The sequence below is a fragment of the Staurois parvus genome, unplaced genomic scaffold (genome assembly GCF_062004578.1).
Source record: "Staurois parvus isolate SC_StPar_1 unplaced genomic scaffold, SC_StPar_1.0 ptg000129l, whole genome shotgun sequence".
NCBI classification, from domain to species: domain Eukaryota; kingdom Metazoa; phylum Chordata; class Amphibia; order Anura; family Ranidae; genus Staurois; species Staurois parvus.
The window spans coordinates 3,508,471-3,535,327 of NW_028317925.1; the positions used below are offsets into that span (position 1 = coordinate 3,508,471).

At 42.4% G+C, this 26,857-nt stretch overlaps 1 protein-coding gene across 1 annotated transcript in view; it reads right to left on the bottom strand.

Moving 5' to 3' along the window:
* The window catches only part of DGCR8 (DGCR8 microprocessor complex subunit), a 76,059-nt gene extending 52,878 nt beyond the window's left edge, over nt 1–23,181 (bottom strand). Inside the window, exon 1 of the mRNA XM_089672460.1 lies at nt 23,048–23,181. The gene's annotated coding sequence lies outside the window, so the exon portion shown is untranslated. The remainder of the gene's footprint in view (nt 1–23,047) is intronic.
* Between the last annotated feature and the right edge of the window lie 3,676 nt (nt 23,182–26,857).

Sequence of the window (26,857 nt, forward strand, 5' to 3'; positions counted from 1 at the left end):
TTATTGGTGGGTGGAATGGGGAAAGATAGGGGGGAAGGCTATGGCAGATAAGAAGGTTCCCATGTTACAAACAACCAGTGGAATTGGTACCATTTGTATGAAAATAAAAAATATGCAAAATACGTGTGAACAAAGTGTCAATGAATTAAAGTGTTTGTTCACCAATGCCAGAAGTCTGCCAAGCAAAAATAGGTGAGTTGGAAGCTTTGGTGCATGAAGAGAACTAGGATTTAATTGGGATTGCTGAATCTTGGCTTCATTCTTCACATGACTGGGCCATTAATATTCCTGGTTATGTTCTCCTTCGGAGAGACAAGGTAAATAGGAAAGGTGGTGGTGTCTGTCTTTATGTGAGAAGTGATCTCAGAGCGAGTGTGAAAGAGGACCTAGTTGATGGATAGTGTGATGAGGCTGAAGTATCATGGGTAGAACTGCACATTGGGTGCGTACTACAAAGATAATCATTGGAGTTTGCTATAGGCCTCCCAGTGTTAATGAGGAGGTGGAAACTCAGCTCCTTGCTCAGATCGAAAAGGGCTGCAAGGGCTGGGACAATGATAATAATGGGGGATTTTAACTACCTGAAAATTGACTGGAGTAAATGGTACTGCAGGAACAGTTAAAGGGCAAACATTTTTAAACCTACTACAGGACAATTTTATGGTACAGTTCATAGAAGCCCCTACTAGGAATGATGCTCTGCTGGACCTGGTAATCTCAAACCATGCAGAGCTTATTATGAATGTCCATATAAAAGAACATCTGGGTAGCAGTGACCATAACATGATTTCATTTATTGTTAGCTGTAAACAGGGGGCACATACGGGAAAAATAAAAATGCTCAATTTCAAGAGAGCTAATTTTCCAAGGCTGAGAGCTGCTTTCCAAGACTTAGACTGGGAGGGAACATTGGGCTTCGATGAACACAACACAAAAATGGGAGTTCTTAAAAAGACCGTATGAGAACACACTGCAAAATATATTCCCATGAGCAACAAGTTTAAAAGGCTAAAAATCAAACCTATGTGTCTTATGGCCAAATTTAAAAAAGCTATAGATAATAAGAAAAGATCTTTTATTAAATATAAAAATGAAGGAACGCTTTTATCGTTTAAACATTACAAAGAATTTAACAGAATATGCAAAAAGGAAATAAAGGCCAAAAAATTGAAAATGAATGACAGACTGCAAAAGATAGCAGGACCAACCCCAAAAAAATTCTTCAAATATTTTAATAGTAAAAAAGGTCCGGTCCGAGCATGTAGGCCTTTTACAAAATAATCTAGAGTGGGTGACTGGGGACAAAGAAAAGTCAAATTTATTAAATACCTTCTTCAGCTCTGTGTATACAAAGGAGACAGCTCCAGATGATCCACATTGGCTCACAATTAATATTATCCAAAAATATTTAGACAGTATAAAAGGTGAATAAAGCACCTGGACTGGATGGCATACACCCACGGGTCCTTAAAGAATTGAGCTCTGTCATGTCAAAGCCATTGTTTCTAATTTTTAGGGACTCTTTAGTGACTGGCATAGTACCACTGGATCAACATGTATAAATACATCAGTGGTTCATATAGTGAACTCTGTGTAGAGCTATTCACCCTGAGGTCATCACAGAGGACAAGGGGGCACTCTTAACATCTGGATAAAAAGAAATTTAATCTCCAAAACACAGAAAGGTTTCTTCACAGTGAGAGCTCTGAAAATGTGGAATAGACTCCCTCAAAAGTTGGTTCTGGCCAGCTCAGTGGATTGTTTCAAAAAAGGCCTGGATTCTTTCTTAGATACACAGAATATAACTGGATACTAACATTTATATGTAAAGTTGATCCAGGGAATATCAGATTGCCTCTCGGGGGATCAGGAAGGAATTTGTTTTCCCAGCAGGAGCAAATTGGATCATGAGAAAAAGGAGAGAAGCGCCTCTAAGTGCAATAAGTCTTTTAATTCAAGTCTAAATGTAGAAACACTCACATGTGTGAAGTAATCATAAGCATAAAAACCGTGGTTAACAATAGTTAACGGTGGGGTGTTAACCCGGGTGAAGAGCCGTCATCTTACTGCGATGTGGGGAGGTCAGCTCTCGGCTGGAACAGCGTGGTGGCTGGAGGGGGAACAGCGGTGAGGCCGGCCTGCATGCACGTCCTCTCTCAGAGCCAGATGGAACGCACGCTGGAACGTAGCGGCGGCGTGGCCGTGATGACGTCAGATCCCAGGGTGCACTGCGGCACGTTTCGGAGCATGCACTGGCCGTGGAAGGCGAAAGTGCACTCCTTTTTCAAGCAGGGGGAGGTGGATGAACGGGTGAATATATAGGGAACGTGAGTCTAATTGATCAATTAACCAATCAACCAGTGATTGACCATTGCTGTCAGGTGAATAGTGTAAAGTCATGGATGTTAAATGGGGGGTAAAGGAAACCAAATGGAAAAAAAGAGAGGATGTAATAAATAAGAAAACGGAAGACGAAAGAAAAATGATAAAATGAAAAAAAAATAGTAAAAAATTAAAATATAAATAATGAACAAAAGGTTCTAAATAATAAACTAAAAATTGGATTAATAATTAAAAAAAAAAATTTGATAAAAAAATTTGATTTAAAAAAAAAATATATATATATATAAAGAAGGGGGGGGAAGTATCATTGTGAGTGTTGAGTGGCTGTGAATGGGAGATTGTAGTGTTTATAGTATAGTGTTAATGTCGAATTCCTCATTGAGTCCACCTGGGGACAATGTATCTAATGTAAATATCCAATAAGTTTCTTCTGAACAGAGTTTTTTGAAACGATCAGACTCAGAGAGATTGTTGTGTATGGATTCTAAGACCCATACTTGTAGGCCATCAGTGGATTTTTGGTGATATTCAAGGAAGTGGCGGGGGACGCTATATTTGTCTTTACCATCTTCAATAAGACGTCTGTGCTCGCCAAACCTGGCGCGGAGGGGTCCGATGGTGCGTCCCACATATAGGAGGCCGCAAGGGCAGAATATACAATAGATCACATGATCAATGGAGCAGTTGTAAAATTCTTTGAATGAATAGGTTTTTCCTTTTGTGGTGAAGTTTTTTTGTCCATGTTTAACGAATTGGCAAGTTTTGCATAGCGCTTTGTTGCATCTATACATGCAGACAATGGGTATGAGGCAGATTGTGTTGGGTGTGTTGGTGGGTGGGTTGTATTTGCTGGGGGCAATCTTGTTTTAAGGTTGATGGCTTTGCGGTAGGTGTATTTTGGTTTTTTATCTAAAATGTCTATTAACTGTGGATCCTGTAGTAGTATCGGCCAATGTCTATTGATGATAGACTCCATTTTGTGAAAGTTGTTGTGGAATTTGGTTATAAATCTGACCTGGTTGGGAGGCTGTGTGTTATTGTGTGTTTGGGGTCTACCCTTGTGGTAGAAGGAGTGGGCCTCATCTACTAGCTTGTGTGGGTAACCTTTGTCTAGGAATTTCTTTATTAGAATGTCGCTCTGGAGATTGTAATCTGAATCTGTGGTGCAGTTTTGTCTGAGACGACAGGATTGTCCTTTAGGTATATTTTGGATCCATTTGGGGTGGTGGCAGCTGTTGAAGTGGAGGTATGAGTTGCCAGATACGGGTTTGAAGTGGTTTTTTGTTAATATTTGGAGATTGTCATGGTATAATTCGAGATCTAGGAATACAAGAGTATGTTTGTGGTGAGTGGAGGTGAAGGACAGTCCAAAAGGATTTGAATTGCAATGGGTTACGAACTGGTCTACGTGTGATATTGGTCCATCCCAGATGACGATAATGTCATCTATGTAACGGCCGTAAAAGATGATGTGGGCGGCAAAGGGGTTGTTGTGCCATATGTGTTTGTCCTCCCAGAAACTCATAGTCAAGTTGGCATATGAGGGTGCAAAGTTGGCTCCCATGGCTGTACCTTGAGTTTGTAAGTAGAAATCGTGGTTGAATGTGAAGTAATTGTGTTTGAGGCAAAATGAGGTGGCGTCTACTATAAAGGAAGATTGTTTGGGATTGAGTGATGGATCCAAGGATAGATAATGCTGGATGGCGGTGATGCCTACATCATGGGGTATCGAGGTGTATAGGGAGCAGACATCTAACGAGACCCAACAATAGTCGGGTTCCCAGGAGTATGTTTGGAGTGATTCTCTCCTTTTTATCATCTACAGAAGTTGCTACAGCTTATTTGGAAGCCTTGCCCTCAGTGCCACACGGAATCCTACGCTCTTCATACAGTAGCCACTAATACCACCATCACCCCATACTACCATTTCCCAGGACTTTGCAGTGTTTGCGCTGTTACAACCCTTCCTCATTTTTTCTGCAAATTGGATCATGCTCTGCTGGGTTTTTTTTTTCGCCTTCCTCTGGATCAACTGTGGGTATAGGATTATAACTTTTTTGTTTTATGGTTTAACTGGATAGACTTTTGTCTATTTCAGCTAGACTAACTATATAATAAATCTGGGACCCCAGGAGGTTTTGCAATAATGTGCAAGTATACAGAGCATGCACATTATGGCCAACTTACCCAGCAAAACAATCCCCTCCAGAGCTGTGATTTCAGTGCTCCCCTTTGTCTCTTCCATCTTTTCCTGGTCTTCTGCCAGGTTTGGAGTCTCCAGCATCCTAAATGGCCAGGCCTAGATGATGGAAATCCCACACAGAATGGTGCAAAGACTGTACACCGAGCTGCATATGTGCAGCTCAGTAAAGAAACAAAGCGTTGGCGGGCAGGGAGTAGCATCTTTGAGACAGTCTTCTGTCATAAAAAATAAAAAAAAAGCCTGCTTTCAACACTGTTAGGTTGGGGTGCCATTCAGAAGGAACCACAGTGCAATATGAATGAACCCTGAACACCTTATAGACCCCCTGCTTTTACTTAGCACATTTTCTGCTAGATAACGGTGTCAGAATGTTAAAGCTCTTTCCTGTGTCCCTCTCGCATTGTCTGTGTGTGCGCGACACTCTGAACAACTGCAAGTACAGCTGTAGTCTAAGTGGAAATATCTATGTACATCAGACTCCTAAAAAGACTCCCATGGTCTCGGTGGTACAGGGAGCATACATAGAGAGACAATATAAAAGCACAGCTGGGGTACAGTTTAAAAAAGGAAAATCCAAGGAGGATATATATTTAAAAAAAAAAAAAAACATTAAATGCATAAAAGTTATATTAGTATCTGATGCGGGGGGGGGGGGGGACTTTTAATACAGCGTTAACCCTCCTGCTGCCACCCTTGTAACCAAAAAGACATTTACAATTGTGCTCAAAAGTTTGCACACCCTTGGAAAATTGGTAATATTCAGTGTTTACCATTTTTCAAGAAAACATGAGTAAGCAGGGAAAACACTTCATATATATATATATATATTTTCATTCATTCAACTGTGGGTCATAACAGATTGACACAATCATAAAAAAAAACAAAAAACATGGCAAACAGATGAAATTGCCTCTGTTCAAAAGTCTGCATACCCTTGGTTCTTAATACTGCTAATTTCCCACTTTAGCATCAATTACAGTGTTTTGTAATAGCTGTTTTATGAGGCCCCTAATCCTTTCAGGTGGTATAGCCACCAATTTGTCTTGGCAAAATGCCTCCAGGTCATGCAAGTCTTTGGTCATCTTACATGAACCGCACATGTAAGATGCCCCCAGATTAGCTTGATGATATTAAGATCAGGAGACTGTGATGGCCACACCAGAACCTTCACCTTTTTTGCTGTAACCAGTGCAAGGTCAACTTGGCCTTGTGCTTAGGGTCAGTGTCATGCTGGAAGTCCAAGAGCATCCCATGCACAGCTTTTGTGCAGAAGAATGCAAATTGTCTGCGAGTATTGTCGGATGACATACTTCATTCATCTTGCCAATTCAGTAAGCCACCACCATGCTTTACCAGTGGGGATGGTATTCTTGTAGCTTTAGGCCTTGTTGATCCCTCTCCAAACATAGCACTTATGTTTGGGACCATAAAGCTCTATTTTGGTCTAGTCACAACAAATTAAAATGTGCCAAAAGCTGTGAGGCGTGTCAAGGTGTTGCTGGGCATGTTGTAACCAGGCTTTTTTGTGGCATTGGACCATACTTTTCTGCTTCTTATGACTCACTATCTTGCCTGCTCAGTGCATCCACATGTGAGGCAAGACATTAATTGACTAATTATACACAGACACTGACTGCAATTTGACCAGCTCAAGTCCGGACACTTTCACCCCTTTACAGTTCAGGCCAATTTTAAACTTTCAGTGCTGTCACAATTTGAGTGTATGCAACACTGTACCCATAAGGTGTTTCTTTTTTGAGACAGAGCTTTCTTTTGGTGGTATTTAATCACTACTGGGTTTTTTTTTTATTATTTTCTATATAAAATAAAAGTTAGAGAATTAAAAAAAAAAAAAAAAATCTTCTTTTGTTATGAAATTTTGCAAATCTTTCATCATAAATTTAGGCCAAAATGTATTCTGCTAAATTTTTTTTGTGTAAAAATAACCCCAAAAAAGTGTATATTATTTAGTCAGCTTGAAAGTTAGTCTACAAACTAGGGTATATACACTAGATTGCCAAAAGTATTTGGACACCCCTCCAAAGCATTGTATTCAGGTGTTCCAATCACCTCAATGGCCACAGTTGTATAAAACCAAGCACCTAGGCATACAGACTGCTTCTACATACATTTGTGAAAGATTGGGACGTTCTCAGGAGCTCAGTGGAATCAAGCGTGGTACTGTGATAGGTTGCCACCAATAAGTGAATAGCTAAAGACCTCCAAACTTCATGTGGCCTTCAGATTAACACAGCAACAGAGCACAGAGAGCTTCATGGAATGGGTTTCCATGGCTGAGTAGCTGCATCCAAGACTTGCATCACCAAGTGCAATGCAAAGCATCGGTTACAGTGGTGTAAAGCACGCTGCCACTAGACTCTAGAGCAGTGGAGACTTGTTCTCTGGAGTGACAAATAACGCTTCTCTGTCTGGCAATCCAATGGGATGTGTCTGGGTTTGGCGGTTGCCAGGAGAATGGTACTTGCCTGACTGCATTGTGCCAAGTGTAAAGTTTGGTGAGGGGTTTATGATTTGGGGTTTCAGGGGTTGGGCTTGGCCCCTTAGTTCCAGTGAAGGGAACTCTTAAGGCGTCAGCATACCAAGACATTTTGGACAATTTCATGCTCCCAACTTTGTCGAAACAGTTTGGGGATGGCCCCTTCTTGTTCCAACAGGACTGCGCACCAGTGCACAAAGCAAGGACCATAAAGAAATGGATGAGCTAGTTTGGGGTGGAGGAACTTGACTGGCCTGCACAGAGTCCTGACTTCAACCCAATAGAACACCTTTGGGATGAATTAGAGTGAAGACTGTGAGCCAGGCCTTCTCATCTGACATCAGTGCCTGACCTCACAAATGCACTTCTGGAAGAATGGTCAAACATTCCCATAGACACACTCCTAAACCTTGTGGACAGCCTTCCCCGAAGAACTGAAGCTGTTATAGCTGCAAAGGGAGGGCCAACTCAATATTTAACCCTACGGACTAAGACTGGGATGCCATTAAAGTTCAGGGATGTTGAATTTGTATCGCCCAAAGCCCGGGACATGTAGTTCCGGGCGCCGGGCAGGTAGTTTTTTTTTCAACCTTTAGCCCTGCTGCGGGCAAGCAGCAGGGCTCGCCTGTCAGGTGAAAGAATTCGAAAGCCAGGCTGCCACCCGGTTGCTTTCACACAACCCACTACGATGCCAGCCTCCATCCCCTTCTGTACGAACCTCCCCCCACCCGCTGTCTCCTGGGCTCCGCTTACCCATCTGCGGGCCCAGGACTGGTTCAGCGTGCACCGGCGGATAGAGGCGACTGAGGAGAGCGGACACGTCCACTCCCCTCCTCTTCTTGTCCTGACCCGAAAGTGACGTTATGACGTCACTTTCTGGTTCCCGTTCACAGATTTCCCCGCCATTGAGGCCAGGAAAGAATGTAATGCAGTGTGATGTACACTGCATTACATTCAGGGGAGACCTGCAGGGTCTTTTAGATCCTGGATGTCTCAAAGCTAACCTGTCACCAAAAATCATCACATAGGGGACTTAGTTCCCTATGTGATGGAAAAAAAAAAAATTACACCCCCACATATATGTACAAATGTAAGAGCACACGCTGGGGTACCTATGCATAAAAATGTTGATTGAGATACACATTACGTATCGCTGTGCACGACAGAACGAGAACAATAATTCTAGCACAAGACCTCTTCCATAACACTATACTGATGACCTATAAGGGCTTTAAAGGGGTCACCTATAGAAAATATAGGGTACGGAAGTTTATTGCCATTTCACAAGGGTAAAAAATAGGGTTATTGCTTTTTTTGTGCCCTAAAATTATCTTAAGTGTATTTTTTACTGAATTTTTGTGGTAATGTCGTGCGACATGAAAAATTGGAACTACCACTATTTTATTCTCAAGAGTCTCTGCTTTCAGAAAATATATAATGTTTGGGAAAAAAAAAAAAGCGCAAAAACGGCTCTCGCAGCGAAAGAGATAAAGGATAAAAGCCTGACACTCCCCTTTCCTGAGAAGCACCCAATTGGTGTGCATTACACTACAAGGTCTCTCCCCCTCCCTGCTAGTCCCCACGTGCAGTGCTGGAGACAGGCAGGGAGGGAAGGAGGAGATATACAGCGCAATGTTAAAATGTTTAGGTCGTCATAAAGCCCCAGACATTCCTAAAAGCACCTCAGATTAAAATACAGTTTTGGTTAATAAAATTTTTTTTATATCAGGACAAGTAGATTGTCATGAGGGACAAGTAGATTGGGACCCAGATTTAGTCCATGGACAAGTAGATTTTTCAAAAATTTCCACACCTCTGTAAGTTCACGTGCGTGTAAAGGCAGGCATCCCAATACTTTTGGCATTATAGTGTATATTTGAAAATTGATGGTTGAGATCCTAAAATGCCAGATGCTGGTATGGCGGTGATCAGGGCGCTCTTATCTGGTATGGCGGTGATCAGGGTGCTCGCATGGCAAATGGTGGTGATCAGGGCGCTCGCATGGCAAATGGCGGTGAACAGGAAGCTTGTATGGCAAAGAGCAGTGATCAGGGTGCTCGTATGGCAAACGGCTGTGTTATTGTAAGCTTTGACAACACTGGGACAGGTGCTGGCTGCACTGTTTATTTACATTACACTTGGACAGTGATGAGACTGGCTTGAACTGCAGTCAGAGTGTATTATGTACTGTGACAGTAGTGTACACTCACAGGCTGCAGAAACGGATGTGATCACCCAGACACACTGGTAATGAGGACACGTGGATCACTGGGCTCCTTGGTGCTCGCTCTGAACTGAGCACAAGCCTCTGATGCGGAAGGACGTTTAGAAACGTCCACCTGCATCAGCACACATCCCGTCCAGCCATTTATGTACATGGACTGGATGGGAAGCAGTTAAAAAGCCACAGATGTGGAAAATTAACCTTTGCCATTTTAAACTGTGTGCTTCACCTTGTGTGTCTGTACCAAGGCCAAACTTTTAAGGGTACATAAACTTTTGCCCAGGGCCATTTGGGTGATTTCTGTAATGATTTAAAAAGGAGCCAAAAAACTATGTAGTATGAAATGGCTTCATATGATCACTATCCTTAAACAAAAGGCAGTTTTTTGGCATGATCAGTCATATTTTCAGTATCTATGCCAACATTTCATGATTTCTGCCAGGGTATGCAATCCTTTGAGCACAACTGTACTTGTGACTAAGGGTTTGTTTCCTGAAATTCCTGCAGAAGTGAACTGGGTGGCGGTAAAGTCATCAGGGTCCCTTCTATACCCCAGTGACAATACACCATTACTGGGCTCACCATGCTTCTCTGTGAACCTAGGACCATTGTAGAATGGTCAAGATGTAAAGAGGTGGAGATCAGTGAACAATCTCCTAAACTGAAAATGAAACTGAAGTGCTCAGCTCAAAGCACCCCTGGATTCAGAGCTGTCAAATCTTCTTGACAGCGGCCAGGTAAGCACCAAATTGCTACACGACCTATAATACAAAACCGTAATCTCTTTTTAGGTGCTCTTATAGCTTGAAATGTTAAACATTTTTACATCCTTTTTGTTACCTGTAACTCTAATCTCTACTTTCTTAATGTTGAAGTAGAATTCCAGCATAAAGGGGTTGGACAAAAAAAAAAAAAAAAAAAAAAAAAAAAAAGGGAACCACCACATGATTTGCAGGTGTGAAAGTGACATGTTTTGCATTGAAAGCAGAAGTGATGCAAGATACTTTTGCTTCCACTGTGTGATGAGACACCATCTAGCTAACAGGTGGGTAGTCTCACTTTTGTCAATCACTGCATGCGTTGCTAGTAATATGGAGTTATATCAGAGCTTACTGAGCTTCAAAGAGGGCACATTGCTGGTGCCTGCTTAGCTGGTGCCTCTGTAACTGCAGTTGCCAAGATATTTGCTGTCTCATGAGGTACAGTATCATAAGGTTATGATGGCATATACAGTTTCCGAGAAAATGTCCAATAAGCATAAAAACGCTATTGACATGATCAATTGACTGAAAGAAACAAAAAGGACATTGCACAGGATTATTTTTCAAAAATAGTGCAGCGCTAACCTAAATACATCTCAAAATAATGCAAACCACTGTGCTAAAATAAATGAATATATTCAACTGTGTGACAGTAAATAAGTTTATATATTTGACATTGCACAGGATTAACAGCTTCAACTCTTCTGGGAAGGTTGTCCACCAGGTTTAGGAGTGTATCTATGGGAATGTTTGACCATTCTTCCAGAAGCGCACTTGTGAGGTCAAGCACTGATGTCGGACGAGAAGGCCTTGGCTCACAATCTCCGCTCTAATTCATCCCAAAGGTGTCCTATCGGGTTGAGGTCAGGACTCTGTGCAGACCAGTCAAGTTCCTCCACCCCAAACTCGCTCATCCATGTCTTTATGGACCTTGCTTTGTGCACTGGTGTGCAGTCACATTGGAACAGGAAGGGGCCATCCCCAAACTGTTCCCAACAATTTGGGAGCATGAAATTGTCCAAAATGTCTTGGTATGCTGACGCCTTTAGAATTCCGTTCACTGGAACTAAGGGGCCAAACCCAACCCCTGAAAAACAACCCCACACCATAATCCCCCCCTCCACCAAACTTTACACTTGGCACAATGCAGTCAGGCAAGTACCGTTCTCCTGGCAACCACCAAACCCAGACACGTCCATTGGATTGCCCAACAGAGAAGCACAATTCGTGACTCCAGAGTACACGTCTCTACTGCTCTAGAGTCCAGTGGCAGTGTACTTTACACCACTGCATCCAACACTTTGCATTGCACTTGGTGATGTAAGGCTTGGATGCAGCTGCTCGGCCATGGAAACCCATTCCCTGAAGCTCTCTACGTACGGTTATTGTGCTAATCTGAAGGCCACACGAAGTTTAGAGGTCTTTAGCTATTGACTCTGCAGACAGTTGGCAATTTCTCTGCACTAAATATATCTAACAACATGCAGCGCTGAGATGGTTAATGATTGCCATGAATAATTACTATTATGATATACCCTATAATATCGTGTATTGTACGAGTATCTATAAAGCTGTGTTGCACTATGGAATCCTTTGTGCTTGGGCTCTTTTCTCTATGAGCCTGCCTTTAAAGGAGACCATTTGACGACATCCTTAACTACTGGCACCCTCTGGGGGATTTCGCCTATACTACACACACCTCGACACTGGGTTAAAGATCCTTGATGACATCTTGACCGCTGGTTCCCCCTGGTGGATTCAGACCGCATCTCTATACCTGGATATACTGGCTGACATGCTGCAATTCCTGGTGCTGTTCATCAATTGATCCAAATACCAGATGTCCAACCATAGATGACCAATTATCAATCATATGCGCAATAATAGGCGCTATCTGGTTAGTGCAATCTACAGCTATATCTACCACCAAAGTCACCATCAATATCCTAACTATTAGATAGACTGTCACGATTATATCACCTATCTGTACTGTTGTGGAATGCTGGCTTATTACATAACTTTCTCGGCTAATCAGACGCTTTATAGATACTCGTACAATACACGATATTATAGGGTAAGTCATAATGGCAATTAACCATCTCAGCGCTGCATGTTGTTGGATATATTTTGTGTTATAGAAGGTTCTGGGGTTATTACCTTTCATGCTAGCTGCTCCTATTATAGATCTTGCATTCGTTCTCTTTTATATTTGAACTTCTCTGCACTGTGCGCTTCAACATGCGCTGACCCCACTCTGTCATTTTATGTGGCCTACCACTTTGTGGCTAAGTTGCTGTTCCCAGTTGCTTCCACTTTTTTATTTTAACATTAACAGTAGCAAGGAAATTTCACAGACTTATTGCACAGGTGGCAACATATCATGGTACCACACCTGAATTCACTGAGCTCCTGAGAGCGTCCCATTCTTTCACAAATGTATGTAGAAGCAGTCTGTATGCCTAGGTGCTTGGTTTTATACAACTGTGGCCATTGAGGTGATTGGAACACCTGAATCCAATGCTTTGTAGGGGTGTCCCAATACTTTTGGCAATCTAGTGTAAATACAGTACCCTAGTTTCTAGACTAACTTTCACGCTGACTAAATAATATACACTTTTTTGGTTTATTTTTACCCCAAAACATTTTGCAGAGTACATTTTGGTATAAATTTATTACGAAAGATTTGAAAAATTTCATAACAAAAAGGAAGATTTTTCTTTTAATTTAATTCTCTAACTTTTTTTATTTTATATAGCAAATAATAAAAAAACCCAGTAGTGATTAAATACCACCAAAAGAAAGCTCTGTCTCAAAAAAGAAACCTCTTATGGGTACAGTGTTGCAGAGTGACCCATTCTTTCACATATGTTTGTAGAAGCAGTCTGTATGCCCAGGTGCTTGATTTTATACACCTGTAGCCATGAAAGTGATTGGAACTCCTGAATCCAATGATTTGGAGGGGTGTCCCAATACTTTTGGCAATATAGTGTATTTGTTTTGCCTGCTTCTAATTCACTCTCCTCCCTCAGAGTTGCTAAATAAACACTGATCAAAAACTCCTGTGATCTCCCCTTCTGAAAACAAGTTCACAGCATCAGACTGACAGTACTAAAAAGAAAGGTATACATTCCCAACTGGCTTAGAGTGCGGACCCTCTCACTGCAACCAAAAGGACGGTATACTCAAAGCTTGTAAATTTCATAATACTTGTTTTTGCTTCTCAACTGCTATAGAAATAATCAGGTCAATCTTAGTTCCGCTGTAATCAATACTTCTGCACTGACATTATTCACAACAGTGGCTACTTTTTGTAGGAAACAAATCACACCTCCTACAACATTATATTTAACAGACATTTTACCTAGCTGAGGGAGATGTATTCGCACATCATCCCACATGATTTCATCCCTGCTGTGATTAAATTAGGAAATGTCTTTTGAGAGCAGGCAATAATCAACAGATTTGCCTGGCTGGTCAGGAGCAGGGAGTTCTCTGCCTAGCAATACCTAATCATTTGCTTTGACAGTCGTCAAGCACAGCTCCATGAATATCACTTAAACCTGTCTGGAGAAGATTGTTCTTCCCTAGATATTTTACCACTAAATTAGGCCTCTGTACAACACAGTGAAGAAATCAAAACACTCTTTTGTTGATGTACACTGCAGTGAATTTACTACAGCCAAAATTAAATTTAAAGTGGTCTTAAAACCTTACATATACCCACTGAAGTGACTGGCCTCAGATGATACACAGAGATGAAACAAATTATTATTATACAGGATTTATATAGCACCAACAGTTTGCTCAATGCTTTACAATATAACGGGAAACAACACAGCAACAATACAGTTCAATACAAGAGGGATAGGAGGGCCCTGCTCCTTGGAGCTTACGATCTAGGAGGGCGAGGATAATCATCCTACATAAACACAAATTAGAGAACGGGTCTCCCAAATAACCCCTCTACAACCTCCCATTTTTTTTTTTGTTTTTGCATGTAGTTACTGAGGCCTCATTCATACAGCTGCAGAGGGCTGTACACCACCAGAAATCAGTATTTATTTATTTAAATATTTATTAGTTTTTCAATTTAAAAACATATCATCCTCATTATATATATAAAAATACAATATCATATCCAACATTCTACTTTATTTTCTCTTTCTGGAGTTATTTCTCAATCCCTCCCACCACCTCCCCCCACCCTATCCCCATCATCTTCTTAGAATAGCAAGTAGAGTAAAGTTCTCTTTATTCTTTCCTATACTTCATGTATAATCTGGCTTTTTCCCAATTCTCCCATTTCCCATAGTAGACCTCCATCTTATCTTTTTGAATATGGCAGAGTTTTTCCATCTTTCTGATCTGCTCCACTCTTTTTATCCAGTCCTCCTCCCTCGGCACCTCCACTTTCCGCCAGAACTTGGGTATCAGACCTTTTGCAGCGTTTAGATAGTACCATATCCCTGATTTTTTATATTTATTCACCGTTATATCCATTTTGTGCAAAATACATACTTCTGGATCTAGCCCTATGTCTATTTCAGTTATCTTTCCTATCAAATGGGTTATTGTCTTCCAAAATACCTGGATTTTTGGGCATCCCCACCATATATGGTATACCGTACCTATTTCTCCACAACCAGAAATCAGTATTGATGCGGCACAGATGTGTGCAGCTGCCTAAACAAATCAATAGCAGCCTGACATAAGCCTTGGTGACACATATGTAACTGCACATCCGAGCGGTGAGCAGCCCAGGATGCAGTATGAAGGGTAATACGTCCTTAAAATACATGTTAAACAATAGGCAATGTACTGCAGACGGGCGGTAACAGCAGGCAAAGCGACGTACCCATACGTCACTTTGCTCTTCAGGGTTGAGAGCCCGCATGTGCCCCCCCCCCCGTTGTCATTAATTGTAGGAGGTATATGTCAGCAGGTCTCGGCCAGTGATTTTGGCCAGGACTCTGCCGATCTCCTACAGCGAATGGAGGTGCAGGGCTGTGCCTGTATTTGTAAATACAGGCACAAGATCTAGCTGGTTCTTCTCTCCCTGGAATCACTTTGTTCCAGAGAGAGAAGAAATACATCACAGGTGAGTAAAAACAGCACACTGCACCAACACACATTAGATAGATATTTTAACCCCTTGTTTGCTACATTTAACCCTTTGAATGCCCCACCAGTGCAATTAGTACAGTGTCAGTGTACAGTATTTTTCACTGATCACTGTATTCGTGCCACTAGTGATGTCAGATAGGGTCAGTTAGCGTCCCTTCCAGCTAGCGTTAGATTGCCCACACACTATCGCACTCATGCTATAGGTCGCTGATCACCATCATTACTAGTATAGTGTTTGTATGGATCAATATATTGATTACGAACAAAACTATACCAGTGCCCACTTAGTATTCGTGTCCCCAAAAATGAAGTGTTAGCAAAGCAATCAATATACACTTATTGGGATTTTGTTTTACCAAAGACGTAGCAGAATACATTTTGGCCTAAATTTATGACGAAATTTGAGTTCTTTGGATATTTTTTATGACAGAAATGAGAAAATATTGGGTTTAAAAAATTTTTGGTCTTTTTTTTGTTTATAGCGTGCACAGGAGGCACAAAAGCGCACAGCTGATCAAATACCACCGAAAGAAAGCTCTATTTGTGTGGGGAAAAAAAGGTCAAATTTCGTTTGGGTATAGCATTGCATGACCGCACAATTACCAGTTGAAAAAGTGCAGCACTGTATATAGCAAAGAGAGGCCTGGTCAGGAAGGTGGGTAAATAGTCAGGAAGGCGGGTAAATCCTCAGGAGGACACGTGGTTAAATAATTAATTAAAACCAAGCTGGTCCAAACAAACTATTTACTTTACCAAGAGATACAGCAGCAGTATAAGCACTGGTTCACACTAAATAAGAGACTTTGAAGTCACGTGATTTCAAAGTCACATGTCGGTGAGACTTCTTAGACATCCATGCGACTTCATGCACACGTCAACACAAGCTGCACCAGAAACCGGCAAAAAGTAGTACAGGAACCAATTTTCAAATCGGTGTGACTTGTCATGCGATTTGAACTGTCAAATCACTAGACAAGTTGCATTGGTGTTAACAGGGGGTAAAACTGTAACTAGCCAGTATACTAGCTAGTATACTAGCCTTCTGTTCCACTTCCAAAATCAAGCCAGGCTGAGCAGCACTCAGCCTTTCAAAGGGAGCTGATGTCATCACGATCTCCAACTCAGCCAATCAGAGGAAGCTTTGTATTCAGAGTACAAAGTTCTTGGTGAAAGACTTAACACTGCTCAGCTGACTCAAATGTGTTCAGGGAATGAAATGGGAAGTTCTGGTCCTACTGACAAAACACAGCACTGTATACTGTTTGTAGCCGAGGCTACATACCTTTTATACAGCCACTGTATCTCTTAGTGAAATAGTTTGTTTGGACCAGCTTGGTCCAAACCAACTATCTGAACTTCACTTTTTAAAGCTGATTTCCAGCTTTTATTGAAGTATAGCCAGTTAGTTCTGCAATCCTGGGACCTGCTGTCGTCACAGACCTAGCCCAGGCTTTGAAAAGAGCCCAACAGTTTGGTTGAAATCCCCAGAAGCCAGGACCAGAAGCTGGAGCAGCCTCTCAGCAAGCACCAGTAACCAATGCCATCAGTATGTTTTGCAACAATAAGGTTGCAAAGGTCTTGAGCGAGCTTTGCTTTCACCCATCATGAGATGTTTCTGGTGTGACACCTTGGTAATGAGACACCTTTTAATAGGACATCAGTTGAGACTGAACCAACTGATATTAATTGCTCTGACAATGGGCACGATTGCTTTCTAATTACTGATAGATTTCAGCTGCTGTCTTGGCTTTCCATGCCTTTTTGTAACTCCCTTTCTTAATGCGTTCAATACTTTTTCCATGTGTCATTCCATTTTATTACACAACCTAATTTCTAGCCTTGTTTTGGTTTCTTTGTATGTATGTATTGCATGAGTTGTTAATGACATGTGGTGAAACTTTCTGAACTTATTTGTTTTTGTATGTATGGATTGCATGGGCTGATACTGAAGTGGTGAACATTTTAATGTCAAAAGCACCTTTAGAAATATATCGAGAAAAATTGTGACTTGTTCAATACTTATTTTACCCGCTGTAGATCCTCTAGTGCAGCGTTTTTCAACCACTGTGCCGCGGCACACTAGTGTGCCGTGAGATATTGTCTGGTGTGCCGTGGGAAAAATTCCAATTTCATCTGTAACATGTGGCTTCGGCTCACAAATAGACCAATCATTAGAATCTAATGATTCAGTGGTCGGCAAGCCGCGGCTCGCGAGCCACATGCGGCTCTTTACCCAGTCTAATGCGGCTCTTCTGTGTGCCGGGCGCCTGCTCCCCTCCCTCCTCTCGGTCGGCCGCTCCCCTGCCTCCTCTCGGTTGGCAGCCCCAAAAGTCCGCGCGGACCTTTTAATCCGGCTTGCGGATGTGGCTGTCAGGATGTGTGTAGGCGGGGCAGCGTGCCGAACGTGAGGGGAGGGGAGCTAGGCTCCTCTCACAGTCCGCCCTGAAGACCCGAACGGCGCGGGAAGACAGCGAGAGGAACGCAAAAGGTAAGTGAATTGACACGGGGGACTTGGCTTACTAGAAGGGGGGGGGGGGAATAGTACTGTGGGGGATGAAATACTATATGAGGGATGAATTACTTTATGAGGGATGAAATACTATATGGGGGGATGAATTACTATATCAGGGATGAATTACTATATGAGGGATGAATTACTATATGGGGGGATGAAATACTATATGGGGGGATGAAATACTATATGGGGGGATGAAATACTATATGAGGGATGAAATACTATATGGGGGATGAATTACTATATGAGGGATGAATTACTGTATGAGGGATGAAATACTGTATGAGGGATGAAATACTATATGGGGGGATGAAATACTATATGAGGGATGAAATACTATATGGGGGGATGAAATACTATATGAGGGATGAAATACTATATGAGGGATGAAATACTATATGAGGGATGAAATACTATATGAGGGATGAAATACTATATGAGGGATGAAATACTATATGGGGGGATGAAATACTATATGGGGGGATGAAATACTATATGGGGGGATGAAATACTATATGAGGGATGAATTACTATGGGGGATGAATTACTATATGGAGGATGAATTACTATATGGGGGATTAATTACTATGCTTACTATGGGGGAATATTACTATACTTACTATGGATGACACATACACATCATTCATCTACTCTTGGTCCGGCCCCCGGGTCCAATTATAAAATACTTTATTATTTCATAATAAAGTAATTATAAAATAATTTCTTTGTGTTTGATTCCTATTCAAGAGAATTACTTTATATATAGTCAATATAGGCACAGAGGTAAATTTTTTTAACATTTTCTAATGGTGGTGTGCCTCGTGATTTTTTTCATGAAAAAAGTGTGCCTTTGCACAAAAAAGGTTGAAAAACACTGCTCTAGTGGTCAGTAAACAGCTGTAAAGAGCCACATGACATTTGTACACAGCGAAGCCAAGAGAAAGTTAAAGACGTATCCATCCCACACAGACCTCTCTCCTCTAAACCTATGCGGTGCATGGCTAGCAGTGGCTAAGCTAGAGACTCAGTATGAAGAAAGGTCAGTATGCCATGTGCATATCAAAGTTTCACTGGAAACAGATATCTGCATGTTAGAGTTTTGCCCTTCACTCCAACAAAAAGTGCTGAAATTTGCAACAATCCACACAGCTGATTTTGATAAAAATTAATCTGACACTGGCTAAAGAATCCAATCTACTATGCTGGTTAAGTGGACCTTTTCCTAAAAATCACATCAGCATGCTGATGCAAAATCATCTTACATTCATGTGTTATCCCCTTCTCACCCCCTGCCAGCAGCCCTTTCAAAAAATAAATTAAACTTAAAAATCATACCTGTCAGGTTTTGTTTTTTTTTAAAAGACCTAATTGATCTCTTCCACCAAACCCTTCTCCCTACTTCTCAGTGTTTGTATATACTGAGCAGGCATAGCCACTCAAGGACATGCACAGAGTTGTCCCTAAACCACTCCTGTGTCGTCTTGGCTGTGCACTAAGGATCATCATGTTGGATGGTGAACCTTCAACCCATTTTGAGGTCCTGAGAGCTGTGGAATAGGTTTATATTAAGGATACCTCTGTACTTTGAGACTGGTCAGGGTTGAGGGAAAGGTGAATGAAGCAGAGTCCCTGCTGCTGAAAAACACCCCCAAAGCATGATGCTGCCACCACCATGCCAGCTTTCATGTGTTTTGCACTGATGAGAGGCTTCTGTATGGCCACTATGCCATAAAGCCCAGATCTGTGGAGGGCTGTAGTGACGGTTGTCCTTCTGGAACTTTGTCCCATCTCCACACAGGATCTCAGTCACAGTGACCATTGGGTTCTTATTCACCTCTTTTACGAAGGCCCGTCTTCCCCAACTGCTCAGTTTGGCCAAGGCGACCAGCTCTTGAAAGAGTCCTGGTTGTGCCAAACAACTTCCATTTGAGATTTATGGAGGTTGCTGTCCCCTTGGGAACATTCAAGGCAGCAAAAAAACTTTTTTTTGGACCCTTTCCCAGATCTGTGCCTTGCAATAATTCTGTCTCTGAGCTCTGCATACAGTTCTTTTGACCTCATGGCTTTTGCTCTGATAAAGTATACATTGTCAGCTGTGAGGCCTCTCAGAGAAGTGTGTGCCTTTCCAAATCTTGTCCAATCAATTTTATTTACCACAACTGAACAAAGTTTAAAGACAGCTCAGCAACAAGCAAAAGAATTGAGAAGCACCCTACTTAAAATTGCAAGTGTTTTTCAAAGGGTCTGAATACTTATACCAATGCAATATTTTGCATTTTCCTTTTTCATGAATTTGCAAACATTTCTAAAATGCTGTTTTCACTTTATTGGGGGTTACTGAGTGTATATTAATGAGAAAAAAAATCAATTTAAACAACTGTAGTATCAGGCTGCAACACAACAAAATTGAGAGTCAAGGGGTCTGAATACTTTATGAATGCACTGTATATAGACAAACTACTATGAACATATCAATACTGATAAGGCAGGACATGTACACCCAGGTGTCAAACAGATTATACTAAAAGCTAGGAGGCAAGCCACAGCAGCACCGAGGAGCAGATCAGGGGTCTCTGGTACTAAAAAAAAAAAAATTAAAAAAAAAATGTAAATGCACAAAAAAGGAAGCCTCTAAGTGCAATGAGTATTAAAATAATGAAATTTTATTAACAACATTCTCTACAGTAATGCACTCACAAATGATGAGAACTTAGAGCCTGTAGAGTGAGTGTGAATGTAACACCCAGGTCACACCGGGTGCGACTTAGCATACGGTTTTGCATGCCGTGCGACTCGCAAATCGTAAGCCAAGTCGCACCCTATTGTCCACAATTACAGTGGTCATATCGGTGCGGTTCCAACTTGGTCGGAGCCATACCGATTTCTAAAGTACTACATGTACTACTTTTGGTGCGATTTACATAGACACCCGTGTCAGATGTCTTGCAAATTGCACCTGAAATAGGCATGTCCCCCGACTTTGAAATTGTGCAACTTCACTGTAAGTCGCACGATTTCAGAATCGGGCTTGATGTGACTGGGGTGTTAGGCTCGGTTTACACTGCCGTGATTGGGATCAGACTTGTGAAACCCCAAGTCGCATGACATGTGAAATTCCATATTAGTCAACGAGAGCCGTTAGTACTACTGAAGTCGCTCCGACTTTAGAAAAGGTTCCTGTACCACAAGGTGACTTCTATCTGACTTGTGCCCATATACTTTAATAGACGTCGTCTCCAAGTCAGATCCTCATCTATATTGATGTGATTTGGATACAACATTATAGGAAGATTACCCAGGCATTCTCTGAAAGTTGCTTCAGAATAGTTCTCAAGTTGCCTGGCAAAGTCGCGTGACTTTCAGGAGGAAGCAGTAGTGTGAACTGAGACTTAGTCCTCTCAGTCACTATTAGCCTGGCCAGAGAGCTGTGATATCCTCAGGTCCAAAGGGAGATTCCAATACCTTGAGAAAAGCCATGCCAGCCACTGTCAGACAAGGTCCAACTCTTTGGAATAAAGTCACAAGTCTAGTGCCGTGTAAAGACGCGTTTCTGAGAAATACAGTGCTGTGTCCCCAAAGCGATTTGGAACTATCCAGTCCTTTCCCGGAAAAAATGAGTCAAGCTGAGCGCAACTCAGTCTTTCACAGAGAGTTTTGTACTCTAAATGAATATAAAGCTTTCTCTGAATGGCTGGGGCAGAGAGGCGGGAAGTGAGGTGGGCAGTGTGGTTATGATCTCCGACTCAGGCAATAAGAGACAGCTTTGTATTTATTCACAGAATACAAAACTCCCTGTAAAAGGCTGAGTGGCGCTCAGCCTAATTCATTCCAGGAAAGAGATGGGAAGTTCCGGTCTCACTGCTGGAACACTGTTTATGTAGCTCAGGCTACATACAGCGCACACAGTGGGCACTTCTAGTAGCGAAATAAATAGTTTGTATCAAACTGTTTGACCTTCACTAAAACATGGAAATCAGGCTCCCCGATGACGCATATATGCATTACTCGGCCAGCAACAAGTTAGACATTTTCACCTTGACTTACAATTACTATTTTTCTACTTCCTGACTGGGTGAGACACTGGCTTCACAGATGCATCCTGGAAGTTCCTGTCATGTGATCCAAGAAACAGATCTAGAGTTCTGGGCAGACTTCCAGGAAGTAACAGGAGATGGATTCATCTGCCGTTAGTGAAAATGGCACCGTGAGAAAGCCTAGGTTTACACTTGCACGGTTCGTGCGGATGGCACAGCAGCTAATTCATTTGAACCTTCAGAAAATGTAGGGAAAGAGCCCCAGACTTTTTTTTTTTTTTTTTTAAACCACAGCCGCACTGAACCACATGGTGCCATGGCACCACACAGTTTTGAACACAAAAACTTGCCGCATTGTCTGATGTGTGGGGGTGCCATTAGGAATTAATGGCACCCCCGTGCATCTGTAAAGAGCAGTGTTTTGCCTGCAGAGCGGGACCGTGTGCAAATAAACACGGGTTCCTGACCCACACAAGTGCAAACCTAGCCGAACATACAAAATGTCAGCAATTGTCTAGAAGTATAGACTGGAGATTACAGGGCTAAACATTCCTATAAGGTGCCTTCCTTGTCATTTATGAGAGGGGTGAAGATCTTACAATGGAAACAAAGACAAAGCTACATGGAACTACTGTGCCTACCAGATACACTTCTCACAAGTCTCACAGACAAACCTTGCCATGCTACCTGCTTCCTCAGATCTGCCCGGCCCCCTTTATACAACCTCAATTCAGTCTACAGGACACCTTGGGGTTTATTTACTAAAGCTGGAGAGTCCAAAATCAGACTCCCTTCTGCATAGAAACCAATCAGCTTCTAACCTCAGCTTGTTCAATGAAGCTTTGGCAATGAAACCTGGAAGCCGATTGGTTTCTATGCAGAAGGGAGTCTGATTTTGGACTCTCCAGCTTTAGTAAATAAACCCCCTTCTGTCACCCAACCTCCTCCTAACAGCGGGTATTCGGTCAGGAGCCATGCCTACCGCCTCCACATACATTACTATTACACGTCTGGCACTGTAAAGCTATATGTAGCGGCAAAGCACGCTCCCCCCACTTCTAGTCATCCATGGTTTACCCTGAAAAGCGGGTATACCTGCTCGGGTACACTGCCACACTGGCCCGTACCAAAGAAGAAACAGAGGGGTGAGGAGTCAGCACACTGCAAATCCCTCTCGGCTCAGTGACGGGCTGTGGGGTGAGCCGGCATAGCGCTCACTTGCCGGGAACAGGGCCGGCCCAACGCCTCAGGCCCAGGCTCCCTGGCCGGTTGTGCATCCTCACCCCGCTACCTATCCATGCTGCGAGAACGAGGTGTACATGAGGAGAAGCGCTACGGCTATCTACCTTAGTTTCAGCCATCAGGCGGAGGATGAAAGCATTTTACGCGGTAATACTCGGCATTCTCGGCTGCAAATCTCGGTGGCCCGCTGCTTTTCCTCCCTCCTACTTGCCGCAAACGTCGTACGTACTATACCCTGCGAAACGTCACGCCGCCGGACCCAACCAAGATGGCCTCCCGTAGGCTTCATCGATGGTGCCGCCTGTGTTCTCTCTGGTGCCTGCATGTCACGTGGGTTCCCTGACGCTCCTCCCTATGCTGTATCTGGTTAAAGTGCCGGGATCAGCTTCCGGTCCAAGGATGGTAGGCGTGTGGGAGCTACTTTTATAGTGATGTCAGTTACAGGGCTGCTCCCATTTCAACCTCCGGGCCAGTTCTGACATTTCTCTTATAGACACTGCTCAAAGAAAACACTTTGTAATCAGAGTATAGCAGGAAGTCAATGAAACTTCTGGGCTATTGGTGAAGTAGAAGAGAGAGTTATTAATCAGTTTCAGCTGCTTTGGTGTTAATGAAATCAGGGCAACAATGGGACGACCCCCAAAACAGGAATGGTTTTAGAGTTGCAGGCCACTAACATTTTTTTTTCTTACTGATCTGACCTTTTCCCTAGTTTTGGCTTTGGACAGTGTCACTACTGGTAGAATGATGCCATACTTGGACCCTACAGTGGTTGCACAGGCAGTCCAACTCACGTGGAAGAGCAATCTAAGCATAGTTTATGGGCACAAAAATGCTTTTGTTTTATTTTACCATACCTCTTCCCTTCTGCCCATTCTACATAGACAGTGGACGGAAAGCAGTGCCAATGTGGGCTAGTGTTACTGTATGTCAGCCTGTGTCGATGGCTTCTTGCAGCTTACAGAGTGCACACCCGGGAGCCTGGTGATCGGTGTGTCACCCAGACACAGTGGATCATATTACCTCTGTGTTTGGGTGATAACGTGGTGTTTTACCATGTGACCACTATGACCAATCATAGCACTCAACACTAGAAACTGAAAGTAAAAATTGCTTTTCTCTGCTCTCAGTATGAGAGCAGAGAGAAGCAATCCTGCAGTGTGTGAGTGTACAGCAGCCTGTCAAGCTGCTTGTACACTTACACACTGCAGTGCCAGCCACCCCAGTGCCCCTGATCTCTGCCCCAAAATATTCATAATAAATAATGCAGGGAGAACGTGTCACCTGTCCCAGTGCACACAAAACACCCCCATATACCATACCAATGTTCTGATCACCGCCATACCCCAAACCAACACCCTGATCACCTCCATGCACCATACCAGTACCCTGATCACCACCCTACATCATACTAGCGCTGTGATCACCACCATACCCCATACCAGCATCTTGATCACGGCTATACCCCATACCAGCATCATGATCGCCGCCATGCCCCATGCCAGCATCCTGATCACCACCATGCCCCATGCCAGGGTGCCAGGGTTTTGATCACCACCATGCCCCATACCAGCATCCTGATCACACCCATACCCCATAACAGCATCCTGGCTACTACCATACCAGCGTCCTGATCACCGCCATACCTCATGCTAATGTCCTGATCACTGCCACATCCCATACCAGCGTCCTCATCGCTACCATATGCCATACCATTTTAGGATCTCAACTGATCAATTTTCAGATATATATCCCATAGTTTGTAGACTCTATAGCTTTCACATAAACTTAATAATATAAACTGTTTTGGGTTATTTGTACCCCCAAAATGTAGCAGATACATTTTGGCCTAAATTTATGAAGAAAAATTATCTAATTGCAAAATTTTATAACAAAACTAAGCAAAAAATGCTTTTTTTTTTCCAAACTTGCGGTATTTTTTCATTTATATAGCAAAAAATAAAAAAACCCAGTGGTGATCAAATACCACCAAAAGAAAGCTCGATCGGTCTCAAAAAAATTTCATATGGGTACAGTGTTGCATGACGATGTTGCGCTATCACTCAAATTGTGATAGCACTGAAAGCTGATAATTGGCCTGGACTGGAAGGGGGTGAAAATGTCCAGACTTGAAGTGCTTAAACCCCTCCCTGTGTTAAGAAAATTTGGCCATACCCAATGGTTCTGGCCAGCTCAGAGGATTGCTTTAAAAAAAGGCCTGGCTTCTTTCTTTGATACACAGAATATAACTGGTGACTAACATTTATAGGTAAAGTTGATCCACAGCAGAGCCTACCCACAGGGCATAGTGAATATATCTCACAGAATTCAAGCAAGTAAATGTGTGGAGATCTTCACAAAGTATATTTACAAACTTCCAGATTGTTCAGATTAATTGTAGAAAGCTAGAAATAATTGAAATACAATCTGGTAATGAATATTTAATGTTACAGTTTGACCAGTATATGCTATAAAGCCCATCTCTGAACAAGTGTTAAATTTTTAGTCCACAAATTGCCCACCCCTCTATAAGACTCTCCTCATCCAGCAATGCAAATGTGGGGGAGTCTGCAGGGCACCCGAACTTAGGTAGGCATGCTTTGCAGAGCTAGTGAGGGGTGGGGAGGGGAGGCTTTATGCCAGTACAAAGAATGCAAGTGGGCGTCTTCTCTTTGTCTATTACAATTCTTATCAATATGCCCCCTAAAAGAGGAACTAAAGTCGCCATATGCACATTACATAAAAACAGAAGTCCGAAAGCATTACAGAATAAGTTCACTTTTCAGACACTTGGGGGAATTTGCTAAAACTGGTGTACTCAGGATCTTGTGCAGCTGTGCATGGTAGGCAATTAGATTCTACCTTCAACTTGTTTAATTAGGTTTGACAATAAAACCTGGAAGCTAATTAGTTTCTATGCAGAGCTTCACTAGATTTTGCACTCTCCAGTTTTAGTAAATCTTGGGGCTTATACTGTACAGACCCAGCTCAGAATGGGAGACTATTACTCCTAGATATAAACAAACACTGGAGGCTATGGCCATTGGATCTTCTTAAAGTGGTTGTAAACCTCAGACATGAAAAATGAACAAAGCACATCCCACTATAGTGTGCACTAGCCTGAATCCAAAATCAGTGTGAGTCTCCTCCCTGATCTCTCCACTCTCTGCATGAGTCAATTCTGACAGGTTTCTCCTGACACAACAGCCTAGAGGAAGATAGCCACCCTCCTCCTGCACACAACAGGTGACTTATAACCTAAAGCTGGGTATAGCACACCCAAAAAAGCCTATAAAAAGGTACCAGGGGCATTTCAAGGGGCCCTCTACTGACCCCGGGCCCTTGGGCAGTGCCCAAATGCTCGAATGGTCAGTCCGCCTCTGCATGTTACCATTATTTAGGTCAAAAAAAGTGTGCTATGAGTCTATCATTATCATACATGTAAGTGTATCCCTGGGCAAAATCTTTTCAGTTCTGCTATATGAAAGACAAACTAGACAGTGTGAATCCAGCCTTAAACTTTACATATAGATAAAAGCTTTTATTTTTGAATGGTGTGGGGAAATGCTACAAAAAAACTTCAGCTAAATTATTTTTTTGCTGTCTTTGTAGCACTGGGAAAATGTTTCTTCACTTCCTATCCTTGAGATGCAACAGAAAGAAGAAATTTCTCAAAAGTGAGGAAAATTCCCTAGTGGTCCCCAGAACAGGTGTACACATTGGGATATTTCTTATTACTTCATGCTCTGGGGACAACACTAAAATGATCGATTTCCCCTCACTTTCTTTGTTGGTGACAGTGGCCAGCAGGACAACTAGAGGAGTAACTCTCCCCAATGGGAACACAGAAAGCAATAAAAATGTAAAATATACTGTAGGGTCTAACCTTTCCCCACTCTATTCAAAATGAAAAA